We start from the raw sequence: 21,612 nt of genomic DNA, 5'->3' as shown, positions 1-21,612 counted from the left end.
GCATCATCCGCGAAAAGCCGCATGGAACTTCCGACACTACCTACTAGGTCATTTATATATATTGTGAAAAGCAGTGGTCCCATAATACTCCCCTGTGGCACGCCAGAGGTTACTTTAACGTCTGTAGACGTCTCTCCATTGAGAACAACATGCTGTGTTCTGTTTGCTAAAAACTCTTCAATCCAGCCACACAGCTGGTCTGCTGTTCCGTAGGCTCTTACTTTGTTTATCAGGCGACAGTGCGGAACTGTATCGAACGCCTTCCGGAAGTCAAGGGAAATGGCATCTACCTGGGAGCCTGTATCTAATATTTTCTGGGTTTCATGAAGAAATAAAGCGAGTTGGGTCTCACACGATCGCTGTATCATTTGTTTATCTGAACACGTAAATCACATGTACCGATTTCCGTTCCATTCGAACGGTTCCCTTTTTCGTCTTAGAATGTGTTACGATGATTACAAACTGAAGAGTCAGAGGAACTGGCACACCTGCGTATATCGTGTAGGACCCCCGCGACCACGCGGAAGTGCCACAAAACGACGTGGCATGGACCCGACTAATGTCTGAAGTAGTACTGGAGGGAACTTCGTTGTCGTCTTTTTCGTTGTATGAGGTCAAGAGCTTCGCGAGGGATTTCCAATTTTTGACTTTGATTTACGGTGTGGCTTCGTTCATTGCGTGTGTAATGGTGGATTCGAATTTATTCGTTACGTGTTCGAGGTTACGCGAGTCCGTTACGGTCATGGCAATAGGTAGCTCTTGCATAATTACGTCTTCGTACTTGAACCAGTCTGCAGTATAGCCGTATAGTGCGTCTGGTCAACACCGACTCAAACGAAGGCCTCGGCGCTTGTTCGTGACGTCACGTCAGCTAGGCACATCCAACGCCAGGCATATTCATAATGGTGGTGTCTCCCTCTCTGACGCAGGAAAATGTGAAACTATTGGCGGTAGTTGACCAACACACATTGTTCTGAGAGATTTCTGCAGTCAATTAATTGTGTAGTTCATTACACATCTTAACAAATAGTGTACTCCTGAACTTGAATTTCCACCTGTTTTAAGGATCGACATACAAAAACAACTTTATGGTCCAGCAGCAACAGAATTCGTGCTTCTTTACCTTATTTGTGTATCTGAGGAAGGTACGTTTGTACTGGGTTGCTTTTACAAGAAACTGTGAACATATTGGTGCTCTTCTTTAGGTATCTTGGTTGACGATGGGGTGAGGAGCACTGAATTTTAATGGAATATCTTGCGATTTTACACGTTGCGGGAGGGGGTGGGGGACAGAAGAAGAGGCAAAAGAGTGATACTTGTTTTATCAAATAAAATTTTTCTCCTTTCAGTTGCAAGAGGGGAATATTTATCTTTTCTAATGTGCATGTTTAAAAAAGTTTAAGCTCAGCAGTATTTTCGATGTACGAAGCTATTTTGTTTCCTGTTTAGAATTCCTTTCGTTGAAAACGACTGTAATCTAATGACTGGCAACAGTTGGACATTTACACATGTAAATTAGTTCACATTTCCAGTGAAGATGTCAAACGAAAATAAATAAATAAATAAAAGAAACGAGTTCATTGTAAGGGGGTTGGGGTAAGTTTCGATAACAAAATGGATCAAGTAAATATAGTTTCTTAAATGTAAAATTTCCGAAGCTTGCAATGGGGCGAAGCATCTTCTCATATTGATCTACGTTTGTTTGGACAGGATTCAGTAATACAGAACTATGGTCTTCATTTGTAGCTTTACGATAGTAAGAAAATCTTTCATCTAAATAAAACTGCAGAATTCAGAACAATACCAAACAGTTTGTCCAAAAATAGACGCCCAGGCGTTTCGCCTGCAACAGACCTGGCGTTCGCCGTGCCTAGTTGACGTGACGTCACCAACAAGCGCCGAGGCCTTCGCTTGAGTCGGTGTTGGTCTGGTTCGTGTTGGGATTGGTGGAGCTATCGCATTTGTCGAGAAGAGAATGGGGAGGTGGTCGCTTGTGATTGATTTGCCGGCTTCCGCGTTAGCCGTGAAGTTCCTCAGGATCGGGCTATAGAGGGAATGGTCAGGCGCTGAGGTTCCTTGGTGGCGTCTAAATGTAGGCTGGTATGTTGGCAGGCGACCTATAGGCTCTGTTGTTACGACGTCAACGAGGATTTGACCATACTGGTTCGTGTTCCTGCTTCATAGTCTGTCGTGCCGAGCGTTTAGATCTCTCCTTAGACACGAGATAAAGTAGTTCAGAGGTTCAAATGGTTCTGAGCACTATGGGACTTAACTTCTGAGGTCATCAGTCCCCTAGAACTTAGAACTACTTAAACGTAACTAACCTAAGGACCTCACACACGTCCATGCCCGAGGCATGATTCGAACCTGCGACTGTAGTAGCAGCGCGGTTACAGACTCAAGCGCCTAGAACCGCTTGGCCACTCCAGCCAGCAGATAAAGGATCGGGAAGGGGTTGCCTGGTGGATTATATACCGAAGAGCCAAAGAAACTGGTACACCTGCCTGATATCGTGTAGGGCCCTTGCGAGCACGCAGAAGTGCCGCAACACGACGTGGCGTGGACTCGACTAATGTCTGAAGTAGTGCTGGAGGGAACTGACACCACGAATCCCGCGGGGCTATCCATAAATCCGTAAGAGTACGACGGGGCCGAGGTCTCTTCGGAACAGCACGTTGGAGGCATCCCATATATACTCAATAACGTTCATGTCTGGGGAGTTTGGTGAGCAGAGGAAGTGTTTAAGGGGCTCCGGAAAGGCTCAAATTCATGAAAAGTTCAATTTTTACTTTTTTGCGTTTTCTGAATCTGCAGACTATTACCTTTTAATAAATATATAATTTATTCAATTCCGAAGACTACAACTATTTTTAAATTTGTTTTTGAAATGTGTTCTACATGGGCGTGACCCACTGTGGCGCTGTTAAACTGCTGTCAAATGGTGTCATTATTAACCAATTATTAATAATTATTAATAATAATAATAATAATAATAGTAATAATAATAATAATAATAATAACTGAACCGTTGAAAAAGTGTATTCACGGAAAAACTCAAAACCCCAATGAAAGTGTAAATAGTGTTATATGGTCGAGAATCCCCAAGACTGTATTTGTTGGAATAGAAACACTTCACTTTGGTGTGTATGATGCTGTTGCGACTTTCAATGATGGCAACATTGTAAGGTGCAAGGTATTTAGAAATATGGGAATGAAGATAGGTTCTAACATGGTACGAGCGATGCTTGCTTTAGACAAGGAACGCCTTCGGGCTGCAGACAGGGCTGTAAAGAGTCTAGAAATACAAGCAAGTGTAAACAGGAGGAGGAACAAGAGGAAGCTGGAGGAGGAGTTTGCAGAGGATGAAGATAATCCATCCCATGGACCTGGAATGCACTAAAAAGTTAATCCAATCTTTGTCGCTCGATTCCCAAAACTTTTATTTTCTCATACTAATTACATGTTTTCTAAGGATCTTCCAAACATATTTGTTTCAAACTTTCAGTAAATGTCACACAGTACCTTCTGCATAATTTAACACAGCCTTTTTCCAAAAAACTGTATATTTTTGAATATATAAATAAAAAATTGCAAAAAAGTGTTGTGAATTTTCATTACAATTGAAAAAAAATCATCTTTAATAACTGAACTAAAATTTTGTAAAATCCCTGTGTTGTAGCCCATATTCCAATAAATAATCTGTAAAAAGTTCAACTTCCTACCTCAAATACTTTGTGAGGAAAGATGTAATTTATAAGCGTTATTTTAACATTGCAAGTATAGGGCGTTCCGGAGCCCCTTAAACTCAGAAGACTGTTCCAGAAGCCACACTGTAGCAATTTTGGAAGTGTGGGGTGTCGCATTGTCCTGCTGGAATTTCCCAAATCCGTCGGAATGCACAATGGACATGAATGGAAGCAGGTCATCGCGCAGGATGCTTACGTGCGTGTCACCCGTCAGAGTCGTATCAAGATGTATCAGGACTCCCATATCACTCCAACTCCACACGCCTCACGCCAATAAAGAACCCCCAGCATCTTAAACAGCCCCTTGCTGACATGCAGGTCGATGGATTCGTGAGGTTATCTCCATACCCGTACACGTCCATCCGCTCGATACAATTTGAAACGAGACTCGTCCGACCACACAACATGTTTTTGTCATCAACAGTCCAATGTCGGTGTTTACAAACGCAGGCGAGGTGTAAAGCTTCGTGTCGTACAGTCATCAAGCGTACACGAGTCTGCCTTCGGCTCCGAAAGCCCATATCGATGATGTGATTTTTGAGTTTCTCCCGGCGTATTTGATAATCAAAATATCCACGGGTGTGCTGCCGGTCTATAGTGTCCAACGGGCACAATATTTCGGCTATCATACATATCGCCATCATCAGGTGAACTGACGGACTGAGCTCCTGTGAACGTGCCGGCACGGAGATCCGTACGCTATGGCTGCTCAGAGGGAACTGGGTTCGGTCGCGGCGGCGGCCGTTTTAAATACCCTCCACCCGCGGCGCGCTCCCTCCGCTAAGATTATAGCCACAGTCACGGTTTATGGGGTCGTCATTGGTGCGAATTTCGATGGCCTCTCTAACAACGCTGTCCCAGTATCTCGACGTCTGTACACGAGGATTCTGGTACAGACGTCGAGATACTGGGACAGCGTTGTTAGAGAGGCCATCGAAATTCGGACCAATGACGACCCCATAAACCGTGACTGTGGCTATAATCTTAGCAAGGCTTGGGAACCAGCGATTGGGTTAATCGAGAATAAATCGAGCAAACGTATAGTTGTGACGACCACGGACACCGACGTCATCTCAGACGCCGTCGCAATCTGTTCCACCGCGCGACCGTGGCGCGGGGCCCGGACGGCGGAGGGAGCGCGCCGCGGGCGGAGGGTATTTAAATCGGTCGCCGCCGCGACCGAACCCAGTTCCCTCTGAGCAGCCATAGCGTACGGATCTCCGTGCCGGCACGTTCACAGGAGCTCAGTCCGTCAGTTCACCTGATGATGGCGACATGTGTGACCGCCGAAATATTGTGCCCGTTGGACACTATAGACCGACAGCACACCCGTGGATATTTTCATATCGATGATGTTTCGTCGAATGGTTCGCGCGCTGATACTTGTTAATGGTTCAAATGGCTCTGAGCACTATGGGTCATCAGTCCCCTAGAACTACTTAAACCTAACTAACCTAAGGACATCACACACACCCATGCCAGAGGCAGGATTCGAACTTGCGACCGTAGCAGCAGCGCGGTTCGAGGCTGAAGCGCCTAGAACCGCTCGGCCACAAAGGTCGGCACTTGTTAATGGCCTAGCATTGAAATCTGCAGCAATTTGCGTAAGAGTTGCACTTCTGTCACTTTGAACGAATCTCTTCGTTCCGTTCTTGCAGGATCTTTCTCCGGCCTCAGCGACGTCGGAGGTTTGATATTTTACTGGATTCCCGACATTCGTGGTACACTCTACCTCGCACATAACTGTGTCTCACAGTTCGTGTACCGATGTAACACCACGTTCAAACTCACTTAAATCATGACAACCTGCCACTTTAAGCAGCAGTAACGGATGTAACAACTGCACCAGACACTAGTCTTGCATTGTTGTTGTTGACCGTAGCGCCGTATTCTGCTTGTTTACATATATCTGTATTTAAATACGCATGCCTATGCCAGTTTCTTCGGCGCTTCAGTGTATGAGCCTAGGCGCTCGTTACTGGCGCGCCAGTCTTTTCGATGTCCATTATCGATCCTTCGATGTTTCTTATCTTTGCTTGCCTTGTTGTTTTCCGCATTCGCGGGGCGAGTGGCAGTTGGCGTTTGCTCGGGCTACCTGCTGAGACGCCGCGAGGTACGAGGTGGGAAGCAACCACGTATAAGTGGAGTCGGTTGTACGCGGTCTGCCGTTTCGGGATGCAGGATATGTGTTGGCCGCCTGCCTGTCTGCTCGCCTGATTTTGCTCGCCGTGCCTTGCGACCGCCTGGCTTGGGTTGCTGCCTGGTGTATCCTACCGAGCCATACCGGACGTCCAGCAGAAGTTAAGCGGCCTTGTGTTTCTTTTAAAGAAAAGGAGCAAATGTATAAGACCTTTTGTAACCAATTTTGGTGGCCTCTTAAGTGTGGCCTTAGCGTTTACACTGCCTTTGGGGAGAGCTAATTCTTTTAAATTTAAATAGTTGGGGTTCCCTGAGCTTTATAATCTCTTGGGGTTTTATTTCAATTTTCTCTTTGGGGTTCCTTCCTTGTGCTTGGTTAAATGTTTACTTGTATAGCGGGAAGTGACTCCTGGTTAAAACTCGGAGAAGGTGTTTGATGTTACTGCCGCCTCCGGCATTCGTCTTTTCAATTAAGTGTTGTCATCCCTTCGAGCGACCTGGTGTCACTCCTCGTTAATTAATGTTGGTTTGTCTGTACTTATTTTTGAATTGGCCATTTGAATTAATATTTTGGAGCTCAGTATAGCACTAAGGTAACCTCACTGTATACCACCTTGTGCACCGGTCTAGTACCTAAATTTTCAGTGGCACGAGGTAGCTCCACCAGCGGTTTTACTGATGTGCCCCCTTCAAAATCTTGTCTTGTATACGTTTGCCCCATGTGTCTCTGGGAACACGGAGATGAGCTTTAGTGTGACTTCAGTTATTGGAATCTTCATTTTGCTTGGCTTCCACTGAAGAGTTTCTGGGGATTTGATTTGTTTCATTTGTTAGTAATTTAATTACTGTAAGTTTGTTTATTTAGTGGGAAGCAAGACATTTAAAGACTGTTGGTATTAACTCCCCTAATTGCTGGGTGTTGCTAATCCGTTCCAAATGGGCTACTACTTATTGAATGCCAAGGCTGTCGATTAGCTGGTTACTGTGAGTACAAATTCACGCTATTTATTTGTTGCCGAAATTGTTAAAGTGTCTGTGTCGTGATTCAATCACCAGCTACGTGTTTGAGCTAAACTGATATAAACCTTACATTGCTTCCTTAAAATCTGTTGCCAGCAGAAACCCTTAAGAGAACTAAGTTTTGTCACTGATTATGTTAACCTTTACTCGGAGCAATATTTCATGTAGTTAAATTTTGTCTTAAAATGTGTCTCTAATGAACGAGTGATAAATGAAAAAAGGCATAGGGGCCTGGTCCTTCCTACTGTGTCCGGTTTGTAACACGTATCAGTGTATTTATCAGTAAACACAATCAGTGTGCAGAGAACAGCTGATATTGTTTCTGGACTGTCTGATAAGGATGCAGACTGTGACCGGCCTGTTGGTGCTGCGACCTATCCCTATACTCAGAGGTGACAGACAGGTGGTGCGGTATCTCTCGCCCACGGTCTGCCCAGGAATTCCGCAGATAGAGCGGTCCACTCAGCCAGCCGACTTGCGGGCCTGCGACTCCGCTATCTGAGATTAGCTGCGAGATAAGACCGGCTCAAGGAACAGCGCAGGCCCACAGTGTGTTCAGTGCAGTAGACAGCCAGACCAGTTCCGGGCGTGCTGGTCACCTGCTGTGCGCTCCCGCAGGGAGCCTCTCGCGATCCGCGCTGGTAGTGGTAGTGGTAGTGGTAGTGGTAGTGGCAGCTGTTCGTCGTGCCGAGACTGCTCTACGCACCTGACTCCACGGGGGGTTTCTCGTGTCGCCCGTTCTCAACTGTGCGCCGTGCGTCATCCAGTCAGCACTGAGAACCACCGTTCCACAGGTGATGTCAACTACACATGGCTTTTACCGCATCTTTCACTAGCGTATGGGTGCATAGACCCACACCAAAATCGACAAGCAATTCTCGATCTTCTAGCAAACTCCTCGCCTGTGATACGGTTGCTGCTGCCTCCATCTTTTCTTTTTTTAGGGACCAAACCTCAATTGGTAAGCTGGAAACCTTAAGGGGTCTCTTTGTTGTCTGTCTATCCCTGTGCCGTTCTGTCTGTCTGTCCTCCATCTTTTCTTTTTTTAGGGACCAAACCTCAATTGGTAAGCTGGAAACCTTAAGGGGTCTCTTTGTTGTCTGTCTATCCCTGTGCCGTTCTGTCTGTCTGTCCGTTCGTCTGTCCAAATGTTAAGCCCGATTTTCTCAGGAATAGTTACAGGTAGACCATGTGATCAAAAGTGTCCGGACACTTGGATGAAAATGAATTACAAGATCGTGGAGCCCTCTGTCGGTAATGCTGGAATCCAGCATGGTGTTGACCCACCCTTAGCCTTGATGACAGCTTCCACCCTCGCAAGCATACTTTCAATCAGGTGCTGGAAGGTTTCCTGGGGAATGGCAGCCCATCGTCACAGAATGCTGCACTGAGGAGAGGAATCAATGTCGGTCGGTGAGGCCTGGCACGAAGTCGGCGTTCCAAAATATCCCAGAGGTGTTCTATAGGATTCAGGTCAGGACTCTGTGCAGGCCAGTCCATTACAGCGATGTTATTGTAGTGTAACCATTCCGCCACAGGCCCTGCATTATGAACAGGTGCTCTGTTGTGTTGAAAGATGCAATCGCCATCCCCGAATTGCTCTTCAACAATAATAAGCAAGAAGGTGCTTAAAACATCACTGTAGGCCTGTGCTGTGATGTTGTTGTTGTTGTTGTTGTGGTCTTCAGTCCTGAGACTGGCTTCATGCAGCTCTCCATGCTACTCTATCCAGTGCAAGCTTCTTCATCTCCCAGTACCTACTGCAGCCTACATCCTTCTACATCTGCTTAGTGTATTCATCTCTTGGCCTCCCTCTACGATTTTTACCCTCCACGCTGCCCTCCAATACTAAATTGGTGATCCCTCGATATCTCAGAACATGTCCTACCAACCGAACCCTTCTTCTAGTCAAGTTGTGTCACAAGCTCCTCTTCTCCCCAATTCTATTCAATACCTCCTCATTAGTTATGTGATCTACCCATCTAATCTTCAGCATTCTTCTGTAGCACTACATTTCGAATGCTTCTATTGTCTTCTTGTCTAAACTATTTACCGTCCATGTTTCACTTCCATACATGGCTACACTCCATACAAATACTTTCAGAAATGACTTCCTGACACTTAAATCTATACTCGATGTTAACAAATTTCTCTTCTTCAGAAACGCTTTCCTTGCCATTGCCAGTCTACATTTTATATCCTCTCTACTTCGACCATCATCAGTTATTTTGCTCCCCAAATAGCAAAACTCCTTTACTATTTTAAGTGTCTCATTTCCTAATCTAATTCCCTCAGCATCACCCGACTTAATTCGACTACGTTCTATTATCCTCGTTTTGCTTTTGTTGATGTTCATCTTATACTCTCCTTTCAAGACATTGTCCATTCAGTTCAACTGCTCTTCCAAGTCCTTTGCTGTCTCTGACAGAATTACAATGTCATCAGCGAACCTCAACGTTTTTATTTCTTCTCCATGGATTTTAGTACCTACTTCGAATTTTTCTTTTGTTTTCTTTACTGCTTGCTCAATATACAGATTGAATAACATCGGGGATAGGCTACAACCCTGTCTCACTCCCTTCCCAACCACTGCTTCCCTTTCATACCCCTCGACTCTTATAACTGCCATCTGCTTCTTGTACAAATTGTAAATAGCCTTTCACTCCCTGTATTTTACCCCTGCCACCTTCAGAATTTGAAAGAGAGTATTCCAATCAACATTGTCAAAAGCTTCCTCTAAGTCTACAAATGCTAGAAACGTAGGTTTGCCTTTCCTTAATCTTTCTTCTAAGATAAGTCGTAAGGTCAGTACTGCATCACGTGTTCCAACATTTCTACGGAATCCAAACTGATCTTCCCCGAGGTCGGCTTCTATCAGTTTTTCCATTCGTCTGTAAAGAATTCGTGTTAGTATTTTGCAGCTGTGACTTAATAAACTGTGCTGTGATAGTGCCACACAAAACAACAACGGCTGCAAGCCCCCTCCATGAAAAACACGACCACATCATAAAACCACCGCCTCCGAATTTTACTGTTGGCACTACACACGCTGGCAGATGACGTTCACCGGGCATTCACCATACCCACACGCTACCGTCGGATCGCCACATTGTGTGCCGTGATTCGTCACTCCACACAACGTTTTTCCACTGTTCAATCGTCCAATGTTTACGCTCCTTACACCAAGCGAGGTGTCGTTTGGCACTTACTGGCGTGATGCGTGGCTTATGAGCAGCCGCTCGACCATGAAATCCAAGTTTTACATCCCCCGCCTAACTGTCATAGGACCTGCAGTGGATCCTGATGCAGTTTGGAATTCCTGTGTGATGGTCTGGATAGATGTGTGACTATTACACATTACGACCCTCTTGAACTGTCGGTGGTCTCTGGCAGTCAACAGACGAGGTCGGCCTCTACGCTTTTGTGATGTACGTGTCCCTTCACGTTTCCACTTCACTACACATAGGAAACAGTCGACCTAGGGATGTTTAGGAGTGTGGAAGTCGCGCGTACACACGTATGACACAACTGACACCCAGTCATCTGACCATGTTCGATGTCAATGAGTACCGCAGAGTGCCTCAAATCTCACGATGTCTAATGACTACTGAGGTAGCTGATAGGAAGTACCTGGCAGTAGGTGACAGCGCAGTGCACCTAATATGAAAAACGTATGTTATTGGGGGTGTCCGGATACTTTTGATCATATTAATGCAGAAACAGAACTACAGCTACAGACAACGGAGATCGCTATTGTACAGCTTTTCTTCTGACGGCCGTGTTCAGCAAACCACGCTGTCGTCAGAAGATGTGTACTTTCAGCACAATGCGATCAGATGTAAAGGGGCGTAATACAGTATCACATAAACAAGGATTGTAATGTGGAATATAACATGCTTTCGGCAGTACATTTCACTGAATCTTGACAAAATGCGTCTTGCGGCTTATCATATCATACAACAATATTGCATGAACATGAGAATAACAGTATAGCAGCAAGTCAAGAATAAAATAACTGTTGCATAAAATAACGCGCATATTTCGCTGATTATACAAGCTCATATTCGTACATTAGGAGAATGAAGACTGAGATTCTCAAGTAAAAATCGCAGATGTTACAACCAGCCACCAGGTGGCACTTCGGCAGTAGTTACAAAGAAATATACGTAGAGTCATATAACGACTAAAGAGGAACCAACGATCCGAGAATGTTTCACTGAAGACATACAATAAATAAATAAATAAATAGTCCAAATCCATGCGGCTTTTCGCGAATGTTGCTGTAGTACACAGAGAAGTTGCAGCATTAGAAAATTGCAGCGAAATGCAGGAAGATCTGCAGCGGATAGGCACTTGGTGCAGGGAGTGGCAACTGACCCTTCACATAGACAAATGTAATGTATTGCGAATAAATAGAAACACGGACCCTTTATTGTATGATTATATGATAGCGGAACAAACACTGGTAGCAGTTACTTCTGTAAAATATCTGGGAATACGCTTACGGAACGATTTGAAGTGGAATGATCATATAAAATTAATTGTTGCTAAGGCGGGTGCCTGGTTGAGATTCATTGGGAGAGTCCTTAGAAAATGTAGTCCATCAACAAAGGAGGTGGCGTACAAAACACTCGTTCGACCTATACTTTAGTATTGCTCATCAGTGTGGGATACGTACCAGGGCGGGTTGACAGAGGAGATAGAGAAGATCCAAAGAAGAGCGGCACGTTTCGTCACAGGAGTGTTTGGTAAGCGTGATAGCGTTACGGAGATGTTTAGCAAACTCAAGTGGCAGACTCTGCAAGACAGGTGCTCTGCATCGCGGTGTAGCTTGCTGTCCAGGTTTCGAGAGGGTGCGTTTCTGGATGAGGTATCGAATATATTGCTTCCCCCTACTTATACCTCCCGAGGAGATCACGAATTTAAAATTAGAGAGATTCGAGCGCGAACGGAGGCTTTCCGGCGGTCGTTCTACCCCCGAACCGTACGAGACTGGAACAGGAAAGGGAGGTAATGACAGTGGCACGAAAAGTGCCCTCCGCCACACACCGTTGGGTGGCTTGCGGAGTATAAATGTAGATGTAGATGTAGAAAGCACGTTACACTCATTTTCTTATAATAATTATAGATTATTATTGTGTAAAATTTAAAACCACCTTTCAGCAGCATAACAGGAAAGACTTTACCTTCAACGTATCGTTTAATACGTAAGTAGTGAAACCTGCCATATGAAATGTTCGCATTAGGAAAACAAAAACAAGAAAAATATAGATGTCATAAATTGCAGGCAGCATTAAGCTTTGACAAACATACACTTCTCTTCGGTACCTCGGTGTAGTTAAGCAAACATGAGGAGACTGATTTGATGCAGCTCTCCATGCTACTCTATCCTGTGCAAGCTGCTTCATCTCCGCGTAACTACTGCAACATATATCCTTCTGAATCTGCTTAGTGTATTCATCTCTTGGTCCGTCTCTACGATTTTTGCCCTCTACACTTCCCTCCAGTACTAAACTGGTGATCCCTTGGTGCCTCGGAATGTGTCCCATCATTCAGTCAGGTTGTGCTACAATTTTCTCGCCGATCCCATTATTTACGCTCTACGATGGTGCTCGAGGTATGGTGTGAAAGACACAGATGACAAGAGGACAGGAATAAACAGCGAATCCTGCAACCTACTATGTAGTACAATAGAAATTAACTTGCTACACTATACAGTCATAACAGCTGTACAAACAAGGCCATTTAAATTGCTACACGAAATTCACACCATAATGCACTATCACCTTGTTGCTCGAGGTTTAGGTACTGGCATACTGCTCGAGGTCTAAGTGTGAAGCAGGAACTGACAGGGACAGTGGCAATGAATAGCATAGTTCCGATAATTGTCACGTTGTAATGTTCAGTATTTCTATACATTTTACATTGTAACAAATAGCAAAAAAAAAAAAAAAAAAAAAAAAAAAAGTGACCAGAAATGTCACAGATTAGTAGTATGTCGTCCAATGTCTACATCAGGGATTCCCAAAGTGGTGGATATTGACCCCTTGGGGTCGATATCGGTTTCCTAAGGGTCGACATAAACGAAAATTGATTTTGGGGGTCGACGAGGTCTAAAAATCGACCCCTATTAAATTAACACAAGTTCTTATTTGAAACTTTCAAGATAGGTAGGTACTTTATTGTTTATGTTGTGTTACGTGTACTAAGAATAATTAATATTTTGTAGGAAAAAGCATTGTTGTAGTAATGTAAAGTCTCAAGTTCGTACAAGATGAAAAACTCGGCAAGTCTGTGTGGACAAGTTTATGCAAGAGAATGAGTTCGAGCGTACGTCTTTCAGGCGCGTTTTGACTTGCTCTCTATTTGACGCCTACGCGATTTAACACGAACGAATTCATGATGAAGTCCAAACATGTTCCTGATATTTTGCTATTTAATGAGCTTGCACGTAGGTTGAAAGTTCATTTGCGTTTTGAAATTCGTTGGAGCTTGAACGATAATAACTCATATAAGTACTCATTTATTTCAAGAGATTACAAAGTTATTACATAGCTAAATTAAGTGAAGTAAAGTGACTGAAAAGGTGGTAAACACAATATACAACATATTTTATATAGGTAGGTATAAAAGTATTTGTAAAAATTACTTACATTTAAGTTGTTAAATAGCTAGGTACCTAAACTTTAAACTTGATATTTACTGAATTGTATGTCTTTTTATTTTGTTAAATTTTGATGAGAAAATGAAGTCAACTTTACTCACTTAACCAAGTGCAAAGTTTTCCAATTGGTACCTTAGTACCTACGTCTTTTGTATCAATAGGAAAAAACTAAAGGTAGGCCCCCTTATTCGTAATAGTCTGCTAACTTAAAGCATTGCTAATTCTCTGTCTTCTTCTATTGACCTAAGTCAGAATGAAAAATAACACTCTGTAGCAGCTGTTTTAAGTTAGCGGACCATTATGAATAAGGGGTTGATCTTAAAAGTAGGTAATTTGGCCATGGGGGTCTGAGGTAACAGTTCATTTTGGAAAAGGGGTCACTTGTCCAAAATAGTTTGGGGATCCCTGGTCTACATGATATGTAACGTAAGCGCATAAAATAATTTTAGAGGCAAAATGTTGAGTTTAATATAGTCAAAGCAGGAGGATAAACAATATGTTCTCAGAGTGGGCTTTCCACAATTCTGATGTACGAGCGAGGAATATCGAAGAAACAAGGAGACCTCAACTTCCGTGAAATTATACAATAACATCCACCTTAACAAGAGAAATTTTATAAAAACTAATTAAAACAAAATTCTCATTAGCTTTTGATTGGTAATTCAATAAATTTTTCAGATTTCTTTTATTATGACTATAAATTTGTACTTTTTTTAAGATGTCAGATCTTTTCCCTTTAGGAAAACTGTCACATTACAACGAATATCAGTAACACTATGTTTCCTGTCTCTCACACGATCTCCAAAGGTGGTTTTGTTATGGTTCCTGGTGTGTTCCCTAAAGCTCGTAAGAAATGACCTCACCGTCTGTACCACACATAAAGCTCTGCATTCACTGCAGTTGATTTTGTGTCTTAACTTAGGCTTTAGCGTATTGGAAGTTTTAAAAGCAGGAATTACATTTTACTTCCTGAAGCGCCGATATCTTTCCTCTCTATGTCATGGGAATGTATTGCAATTCGACCTTTATTTAACTTCTTTTTCAGTTTTACATAAAGATCTTCGACTATAGTCTGAGAATATCCATTAGTTGCAGCAATATGGTTTAATGTTGCCATTTCCTGTTCAACACTTTTGGCATCCAATGGTAACCTTAAAATTCGGGGTAACAATGTGTTAAAGTAAGCCGTCTTATAATGCAATGGATGACATGAAAAAGCATTAATGATCATATCAGTATTCGCCTGTTTCCGAAATATGCTGAAGGCATGATTGCCTGTCTGTTTCTTAATGGTGATATATAAATAATTTATAGTATTATCGTTTTCCTTTTCTAATGTAAACAGTATTTTCCTATATTTTCTATTCGACGTTGTTATATAATTCTGAACATCTACTTGACGACCCTTTACCAGGACGATAATTTCATCTACGTAACGTCTAAATTATATGATATTTTTCTTGAGATCATTACTCTGACGAAAAAAAGATTTTTCTAAGTTAGTGATAAAGATGTCTGCCAAGCTTCGACACAGGTTGTCACCCATGGCCAGTCCTTCAGCTTGGTGGTAAAGTTTATTATTAAATTGGATATAATGGTAAGGCACTGACAACTCAAGCAACTCAATCAGCTCAACAATTTCTCCATGACTTAATCTAAGACGAATTAACAAACTATACTTTATTATCTGATGACATTCCCCAGTCGATATGTTCGTATAGAGGTTCGCTATATTAAAGCATGCTAACACCGATTCATTGGGTACCTTAATGTTCTACAAAAAATGTGTAAGTTCCTATTTTTTATATTCGTGGGATTCTGAAAAACAAATGCTGTTTTAATTCCTTATTTAGCAACTTATTTAGTTCGTAATTTGGCAGTGATCTATTACCCACAATAGGCCCTATCGTCTTGCTAGGCATGTGTTTCATAATCTGTGAGGGTAACTTTGGTATACTCGCATTCGTCATATTGACATACCGTTTTTAATTTCCAATTAATATGAAACTAGATTTATTCGTTTTATTTCTTACGACCGGATTAAATTGTCTTAGTCGGGTTCTTAGCGATTTGTAAGATGTTATATACTCTTTGCAACATTGCTCAGTTTTATTCATGTAATCTTGACCGTAAATAATCACCATAGTATTACTTTTATCGGCTTTCGTAGCAGTAGCTTTTATCAACCTGCAATTTTACGTTACTAGAATTTACAAGCTCGGTCTCGTTGCTACCACATAAGGGCGTACTTGATACACTTTTTAAAACTTTTGCAGTACCAAACAGCACCAGCAATACCCTGACTCTTCATTATACCTGACTTATGTAAAGCAATCTTATTCTCTCCTAATACTTCCTTAATGTCACGTTGTCTAAAATTATTATGAACGTTGTGCTAAACCTCTCTGTAGCAATTACTGTTCTGCATGAGAAAAAAATCTGTGAAACTTTCACCTCTATCCAGAAAGCAGACTGTACTTTTGATATCTGTATTAACTAATTTAAAGAAATCTACTCGTAAGGTTTCCATTTGTTTACTATGCCTATGCTGAATTAACTTGGACATTTCACCATCAGGATACTGAATAAAATTTTTCACTTCTAAAAATCACTCCTGTGTCAATTTCCTTCTTAAAGAAACTTCAATACTGTTAGTGCCATTAGATAAAAGCTGATATTTTTATAAAACTCTCTAGTTTGTTACTTAATTCATATGACCTCTGATTTGGACTTCACAATTTTAGAAAGTTTTGAGGAATTTTTAGTATTAATTCTGTCATACTTGAGAATAATCCTACGCTTTACACATTATTTGTAGAAACGGATATGTTATGATATTTACTTACCTTATTTTTAATTTTCAACAAAGTGTGAAACTCCACAATAGCCTAGCTACTCAGAATATCGTATGTGCTTGACACTGTCAAGTTAGGGGGCGGTCTAGATTAACGCGGAAACAGAAGTACAGCTTCAAAAACGCAAGATCACTATTGTACAGCATTTATTTTGAGTAAATGCTACCTGCTGAGTAATACAAAAAAATAAACTTGCTGTACAATATAGTCATAACAGCTATACAAATAGGGCTATGTCGTTTCCTGTGCACAGTTCACACTATATTCACTCATATGACAAGTGTATTTTTATTGGACTACACAGCAGGTTGCAGGATTAGCTGTATATTACTGTGGTGCTGTCATTTGGGTCCTTCACAACAAGACTTCGAGGCCCATGCTAGTACCTAAACGTCAAGTTCATAGCGTAAATATTGTGACTGTATAAGGCCAGCTAATTTCATTGTCTGATTTACGTACTTGTAATGAAGTGAAACATCCTGGAAGATTAAAACTGTGTGCCCGACCGAGACTCGAACTCGGGACCTTTACCTTTCGCGGGCAAGTGCTCTACCAACTGAGCTACCGAAGCACGACTCACGCCCGGTCCACACAGCTTTACTTCTGCCAGTATCTCGTCTCATACCTTCCAAACTTTACAGAAGCTCTCCTGCGAACCTTGCAGAACTAGCACTCCTGAAAGAAAGGATATTGCGGAGACATGGCTTAGCCACAGCCTGGTGGATGTTTCCTTTCTTTCATGAGTACTAGTTCTGCAAGGTTCGCAGGAGAGCTTCTGTAAAGTTTGGAAGGTAGGAGACGAGATACTGGCAGAAGTAAACCTGTGAGTACCGGGCGTGAGTCGTGCTTGGGTAGCTCAGATGGTAGAGCACTTGCCCGCGAAAGACAAAGGTCCCGAGTTCGAGTCTCGGTCGGACACACAGTTTTAATCTGCTAGGATGTTTCATATCAGCGCACACTCCGCTGCAGAGTGAAAATCTCATTCTTGTAATGAAGTGTTTGTGCTAGTTGTGAATGCAACATTAAATGTTCCCTTTGTCTTTTCTTCAGGTCTGTTTAACTATAGCAAGATACAGAACAGCAATGTGTGATTGTTGAAGTTTTATGCTGCCTGTGTTTTATGACATGAATATTTTTATTGTGTTTGTTTTTCTAAAACGAACTTGCCATATGACTGGCTTCACTACTTGTGCGTTAAACGATGCATTGAAAGTACAGCGCTTCCTGTTATGTCTGAAGTTTTACTTCTGTTTCTCCATTAATAAAGACTGCCCCCTAACTTGACAGTGTCAAGCATATGCAATTGAAATTTACAATGAGGTGCGAAAATCCATGGGGTGGTCTTATGCACATGTACAGACGGCGGCAGTGTTCCCTCCAGGATAGGCGAGAGGGCTAAATCGCTGCTTCCTGGCCTCAGGTAGGCGCGCCGGCCCCGCCCGGTGGATTAACGACGACGGTCGGTGTGCCGGCCAGCCTGGATGTGGTTTTTAGGTGGTTTTCTACATCCTACTAGGTGAATACCGGGCTGGTCCCCACGTCCTGCCTCAGTAACACAACTCTCAGACATTTGAAACACATTCACACTATTTCACGATTTACACTACATGCAGACAGCTGGGGTACACTAATCCTGTTGTGGGGGGTATGGGGTGGCAGCAGGAAGGGCATCCAGCCACCCATTAAAATTAACAATGCCAAATCCGTACATAACCTTGCCGACCCTGCCCACAATGCGGGATAAAGGTTGTAGCGAAAGAAGAAGAACAAGAAGATGGCGGCAGCATTATGTATACAGTGTGAAAGCACAGTGTATTGGTGGAGCTGTCATTTGTACCTATGTGATTCATATGACAAGTTTTCCGACGTCATTATGGCTACACGATGAGAATTAAGAGACTTTGAACGCAGATGGTAGTTGGAGCTTGACGCATGGTACGCTCCATTTCGGAAATCGTTAGGGAAGTCAATACTCAAAGAAACTGAGCGAGGTGGCGCAGTGATTAGATACTGGACTCGCATTCGGGAGGACGACGGTTCGATCCCGCGTCCAGCCATCCTGATTTAGGTTTCCCATGATTTCCCTAAATCGCTCCAGGCAAATGCCGGGATGGTTCCTTTCAAAGGGCACGGCTGACTTCCTTCCCCGTCCTTCCCTAATCCGATGAGACTGATGACTTCGCTGTCTGGTCTCCTTCCCCAAAACAACCAAACAACCAATACTCAGAGATGCGCAGTACCAAGAGCGTGCCGAGAAACAGCAAATTTCAGGCATAACCTCTCCCCCATGGACAACGCAGTGGCCAACGGCCTTCACTTAACGACCGAGGTAGACATCAATGTGGGACGACGATGAACGTATTCTTTAGGACAGTGCGACGAAATTTGGCATTAATGGGTTATGACAGCTATGCAGCGCCTGTTATGGATGGACTCATGATCATATCGCTTGGACCCTAGACGACTGGAAAACCTTAGCCTGGTCAGATGAGTCCCAATTTCTATTGGTAAGAGCTGACGGTAGGGTTCAAGTGTAGCACAGACGGTACTAAGACATGGAGCCAGGTTGTCAACTAGGCACTGTGCAAACTGGTTGTCAGTACGGTGCCGCACACCTTCACATAGAATTCTTCCATTGTGCGTCACTGCTGTATTTTGAGAGGTGGCATGAGCTCCCTCTCATATTTCTATCTTACGATTCTCCTCTCTAATTGCATGCGGTGGAAAGTTGCTATTCCTTCACATGCGGATTTCCCACGCAGCGTCTCTCGTCACCCGGGTGGTCCAGTGACAGGCGGGCTCTGTTTGACTTTGAAAGGGTAAGCCGACAGGTGTGAGGGAGTCGAGTGAATGCTTTCCAGACGCCGACATTGTCAAGAGGCACGCCCGCAGGGCCTGAAGTAGCGGCTGGGATAGAGGTTCCATTACTTCACAGAAACTTAGCGAAAACACTTTCTGGCGGGCTACCAGCGAGGCGTGGGAATGACTTGTGTACCCAGGCAGCTGTGGCGGGAAAATTCCCGCGCTTTCTGCAAAATAGTAACTGTGATTGGCTTGTTCAGGGCATAGCTCCGTGACGTAGCAAGATCGGCGCAGAAATTGGCGACAAGAATCTCCATTGGTGGAATGGTAGCGTTCCGGCAATGGTGTGGAATTTTCCGCCGCTTTTCGAGTTGCTGATTGGAACGTTTAACCACGGCCACTGTCGTGGGGGCGGGAATGTTCTGTGTTCGGTTTTGTACGGGTGCTCTTGTGGGTAGTCGGCTCTCACCTTTCGGTCGAGGACGTCGAAGCAACCAGCCAACGGCTCCGGTACGCCAGATCGTGTCCTGGCAGTCAAGAAGACAGTTTGGTAATGTATGTCCGCAGCACCGGCAGATAGGGATTTTCCTAGGTGATAATCAGAGCTCAGCAGAGCGCGCCTGTTCGTCTTTTTTCTAACTTTGTTCTGTCTTGGGTAGCAGCAATTAATGTTGGGTTGGCTATGTGTTTTCTCTAGGATTTGAGTTGCAAGGAATTGGCTGCACATACCATTTCCTCATAATCCTCACAATCTAGTTTAGGGACAACTTCACATTCACAGCGTTTGTTTGAGTATCCAATTTGAGCCAATTTGATGTATTGTAAATATTTCATGTGTTTTTGTTTATTATTTTGTGTTTAGTCTTAATAAATCATATTGTTATTTTGGACAGAACTTTCATTCTGTTAATCGGTAGAGCAACCCTATCATTCCTCACTATGTTAATGAGACCTTCGTTTATTTAACTTATTTATCAAATTAAATTATTGCAGGTGCCAAACTCTCTTCTACTCCACTGGCAGGGTTGAGTAGAGTCAGTTCGCGTATTTTTTTAATCCTTGTGCAACAGCAAAAGTCGGAGTTAGAATAGGGGGGAGCCTAGCGCATCATGTACATATGTAGCTTCTAGAAGAATTTAGTGTTAAATACACTGCTTGCCCCGGCACCTCGCAATTTCGCCCTGTGGTATTCAAACGTGTTTATTTTGCAGTTGAAGCCATCAAACCTACATTCAGGACAGTGGAATTTAAAATTTCCTATGGTGGCTCTCGTACTCCCAGTCGGCCACAGCATCCAAAAGGTGTGGCATAATAGTGGGACTGTGTTTACACGGAATAGCCTGGATCCTCTGTTCCAAATGAAGCGATCATTGACTGGAAATGGTTGTCAACATAAAAGTTTTCTGGCCATGGTACCGCGTCATAATGTAAAAAATACTGCTTCTGCTGGAGAAAAACCAACGTTTCGGCTACGATTGCAGCGGCGTCCTTCTGGGTCTAATGGTGCGTTCCAGTTAGGCAGTGTCCTCTATATTTTGTTATTAGAGAGCAGAGAGGTGGAAAGAATACATTGGAAGCCTGTATGAGAGGGAACATTTGTCTGATGTGATAGAAGAAGAAACAGGAGTCGATTTAGAAGAGATAGGGGATCCAGTATTAGAATCAGAATTTAAGAGAGCTTTGGAGGCCTTAAGATCAAATAGGGCAGAAGGGATAGATGATATTCCGTCAGAATTTCTAAAATCATTGGGGGAAGTGGCAACAAACCGACTATTCACGTTGGTGTGTAGAATATATGAGTCTGGCGACTTACCATCTGACTTTCGGAAAAGCATCACCCACACAATTCCGAAGACGGCAAGAGCTGACAAGTGCGACAGTTACCGCACAATCAGCTTATCAGCTCATGTATCCAAGTTGCTTACAAGTATAATATACAGAAGAATGGAAAAGAAAATTGAGAATGCGCTAGGTGACGATCAGTTTGGATTTAGAAATGGTAAAGGCACGAGAGAAGCAATTCTGGCATTGCGGTTAATAATGGAAGCAAGACTAAAGAAAAATCAAGACACATTCATACGATTTGTCGACCTGGAAAAACCGTTCGACAATGTAAAATGGTGCAAGCTGTTCGAAATTGTGAAAAAAGTAGGGGTAAGCTATAGGGAGAGACGGCTCATATACAATATGTACAACAGCCAAGAGGGAATAATAAGAGTGGACCACCAAGAAGGAAGTGCTGGTATTAAAAAACGTGTAAGACAAGGATGCAGCCTTTCGTCCCTACTGTTCAATCTGTACATTGAGGAGGCAATTATGGAAGTAAAAGAAACGTTTAAGAGCGGTATTAAAATTCAAGGTGAAAGCATCTCAATGATACGATTCG

General features: G+C 43.1%; 1 long non-coding RNA gene across 1 annotated transcript in view; it reads left to right on the top strand.

The window, feature by feature from the left end:
• Positions 1-21,612, top strand: part of LOC126109749 (uncharacterized) — a 216,281-nt gene that overhangs the window by 152,081 nt on the left and 42,588 nt on the right. The gene's annotated exons all lie outside the window — the stretch shown is intronic.

Source organism: Schistocerca cancellata, chromosome 12 (genome assembly GCF_023864275.1).
Source record: "Schistocerca cancellata isolate TAMUIC-IGC-003103 chromosome 12, iqSchCanc2.1, whole genome shotgun sequence".
Classification (NCBI taxonomy): Eukaryota; Metazoa; Arthropoda; class Insecta; order Orthoptera; family Acrididae; genus Schistocerca; species Schistocerca cancellata.
The sequence above is the reverse complement of the archived record's forward strand: the minus strand, read 5'-3'. Positions and strand labels throughout refer to the sequence as shown.